Source organism: Triticum dicoccoides, chromosome 6B (assembly GCF_002162155.2).
Source record: "Triticum dicoccoides isolate Atlit2015 ecotype Zavitan chromosome 6B, WEW_v2.0, whole genome shotgun sequence".
In the NCBI taxonomy this organism is placed as follows: domain Eukaryota; kingdom Viridiplantae; phylum Streptophyta; class Magnoliopsida; order Poales; family Poaceae; genus Triticum; species Triticum dicoccoides.
In genome coordinates, this window is record NC_041391.1 from 288223500 (window position 1) to 288227315 (window position 3816).

Here is a 3816-nt window from a genome sequence, read left to right on the forward strand (position 1 = left end):
GATCGATCGAGCCGGTTGGGGCTGGATGAACAGGACCCTGTGGAGTGCTGGATGAACAGGACGACCCCGCGGAGGGCTGGATAAACAGTAAACGGTAGAGGGGTGGATGAATAGTAGCCCGTGGAGGGGTGGTTGGACAGGAGCCCGTGGAGAGGCGTGGTTGAACAGTAGCCGGTGGAGTTGCGCGCGGTAGAGGCCGGATGAACAGGAGCCCGTGGATGAACAGTCGCAGGTGGAGGCTGGAGGTGGTCGACGATGGATGAACAGTAGCCCGTGGAGGCTGGAGGAGGTCGACGGTGGAGATGAACAGTATCCCATGGAGTCCCATTTTGCTGTACGCCACACCCCTCCCAATGAACAGGACCCCCGTTTCGACCGTAGCTCTCGAACACGAGTCCGATTCGTCCGTTTTGCGGTACTCCACACCCCTCCCGATCAACAGGACCCCGTTTCGACCGTAGGAAGTACAACACAAGTCTGTTTCCTCCGTTTTGCAGTATGCCAGAGCCCTCCCGATGAACTGTATCCCGTTTTGATCGTGTCCGGTCGAACACAAGGCCATTTCCTCCATTCTGCAGTATGCCAGGCCTCGTTTCCATTGCCCGTTCCGTTCAAGCCGGTTGGCTCCCACGCGTTCCGTTGCCTCCTGATGAACATGACGCATTCCGTTGCCTCCCGATGAACACGACACATTCCGTTGCCTCCCCATGGACACGATGACGACACAGTTTCTCCGTTCCGACCCAGCCATGTACACGAGCCCTGGCCGTACGTATGCGTGAGTAGGCGTTCGAGACCCCGCCCATATGTATGTACGTGGCCATATTTTCTTTCTTGCACCCTGGCCGTTGTACGTACATGTACATGCTACATGCGCGCCTCTACTACGACATGTGCACGCCTCTACATCGACCAGTATATACGTACACGTTCGCAACCAGAATGACAACGCTACGTACGCTTCAACTAGGTGGGTCCCAACCGTTAGGCACTTCCTTGTGTGCGAAGATGTAGCTGGTGGGTCCCAACAGTCAGGGGGGCAAATCATTTTTTTGCTCGGATGCACTTCCTTGCGTGCGAAGATGTAGCTGGTGGGTCCCATCAGTCAGGGGGGAAATATTTTTTTCATGAAATACGGTGGCCCGTCTAGTGGGTCCCTGCTGTCAGGTGGAGAAATAATTATTTTGCGTGTAATAAGGTGGCACTTCCTTGCGGCCGCCATGGACCCAGCTGTCAGCCTCTCCATGTACAGTACTCTTCTGATGGAAGTCGTTCCTTGACCATGTTGACCATGCCGTGCGGAGAGCACCAGGGCGGTGGACGACAGAGAGGCCTAGGAACGGGACGATGCGGAGCCAGGGAAGACGCGGCAGTGGAAGCCCACGCGGAGAGGAGTACGAGGGTTCACTGGTTCGACTGCGATGTGAGGCTACCGTCACCGCAGGGCCTGGCCAGCGGTGGGAATAGTAGGGGGCGGTGAGGCCTCCGCGGCAGCGCAGCCGGCCACGGAAGGCAGGAGCATGCGGCACGATCGACGCTGCTTTGGGCGGCTGGAGCAAGAAGACCAGAGGTTGAAGAAGCACTACGACCGTTGGATGGACATCGTACGGTCACTTGAGCTCGAATCGTTCATATTAACTAAGTTGACAAAGCCCTCTGTCCCCGTCTACTTAGTAGGCCCACAAGATAGCCTCCCACCAAGGTGGGTCCCATCTAGCAGGGGGAGTATTCATTTTTTTGTGCGTAATAAGGAGTCACTTCCGGTGGGTCCGAGCTGACGGCGGGGGGAACGTTTTTTTGCGAAATACGGTGGCCCGTTCGGTGGGTCCCAGCAGTCAGGGGGAAAAGTTTTTTTCACGAAATACAGTGGCCCATCTGGTGGGTCCCTATTGCCAGGTGGAGGAATAATTATTTTCCGCGTAATAAGAGGCACTTCCTTGTGGCTATCGTGGACCCAACTGTCAGCCTCTCCACGTATAGTACTCTTCCGATGGAAGTCGGTTGTTGACCACATTGACCATGCCACGCCGAGAGCACCACAGTGGTGGATGACGGTGAGGCCTAGGAAGGGGATGATGTGGAGCCGGGGAAGACGCGACAGTGGATGCCCATGCGGAGAGGAGTACGAGGGTTCACTGGTTCGGCTGCGGTGCGAGGCTGTCGTCGCCGCAAAATAACAGGGGGTGTGGGTGAGTGGAGGGATGGCCTAGCCAGTGGTGGGAGTAGTATGGGGGCGGTGAGGCCTCGGCGGAAGCACAACCGGCCACGGGTGGCAGGAGCAGGCGACACGACCGGCGCTGCTTTGGGTTGCTGGAGCAAGAAGACCAGAGGTTGAACAAGCACTATGGCCGTTGGATGGACATCATACGGTCACTGGAGTACTGACTAAGTTGACAAAGCCCTCTGTCCCCGTCAACTTAGTAGCCCACAAGTCAGCCACACAATATGGTGGGTCCCAGCAAGCAGGGGGGTATTCATTTTTTGGGCGTAATAAGGAGGCACTTCCTTGCGTGCGAAGATATAGCCGGTGGCTCTGACCTGTCAGCGGGGGGAACGTTTTTTTCGTGAAATACAGAGGCCCTTCCTGTGGGTCCTAGATGTTAGGTGGAGGAATCATTATTTTGCGTGTAATAAGGAGGCATTTCCTTGTGTCCGTTCGTGGACCCAGCTATCAGCCTCTCCATGTACAGTCTACTTCTGATGGATGTCGTTCATTGACCATGTTGAGCAGGCCGTGCTGAGAGCACCAAGGCGGTGGACGACGGCGAGGCCTAGGAAGGGAACGACACAGAGCCAGGGAATACTCGGCAGTTGTTTCCCACGTGGAGGAGTACGAGGGTTTACTGGTTCGTCTGCCGTCCCTGGAGAATAACAACAGGTGTGGGTGAGTAGACGGATGGCTAGGCCAACGATGGGAGTACGGTGGGGCCGTGAGGCCTGCGCGGCAGCATAGCCGAACGCGGGAGGAGGGAGCAGGCAGTCCCGTCGACGCTTGTTTGAGCGGCTGGAGCATGAAGAGCAGAGATTGAAGAAGCACGACAGCCATTGGATGGACATCCAACAGTCACTTCTCTTGGGTGTTGACTAAGTTGACAGGGCGTTGCGTGTGCACCAACCTTTTTTTATGAAAGCATACGCGTCAACCTGTAGTAGGTGCACAAGTCCGCCTTAAATCTGTGGAAAACAACATGCATCCCATTTGCCATTATTTCTAATAATGTACAACCCATTTGCTAATTCTTAAGAAATTTTTTGGAGCCCATCTTGTTTTTGTTAGCATTACACCCCATATTGTGGCCACGATTAAAAAGTATATGAAATTTTGCATATTTCCATGCGGTCAACTGTGTTTAATCCAGAAATATCGATTCACATTCAAACTATTTTGACAAATAATTTATATAAATATAAAATCCAATTAATTGTCCACACATAAAAATCAATGGAATTTAAAATCTTGTAATGAAAAAATTGAAACTAATTCCCAGTTTGATGTGTTTTAAAAATGTACAGCCCATTTCTGGGCAAACCGAATGAAACTCTCCTCGTCTTGAAAGATTTGCAGCCCAGCAGGGCCGATAAAGCAAGTAGGCCTTGTTTGGGTATTTCTTTAAAAAATAGAACTGGGCTGGCCATTTTCAGCAAGAAAAAAACACAACTGGGCTCATGATGTGGTAAACATAAATAAAACGCTGGCTAGACGGGCCACAGCCCCCGCACAGCCCCGTTGTTACCCTGATCCGTCGCTAAAACTAGTATAAATAACAACTGCTTGTTCCTCAAAAAAAACTGCGCGACCTGCTGGGTCCCTAGTGT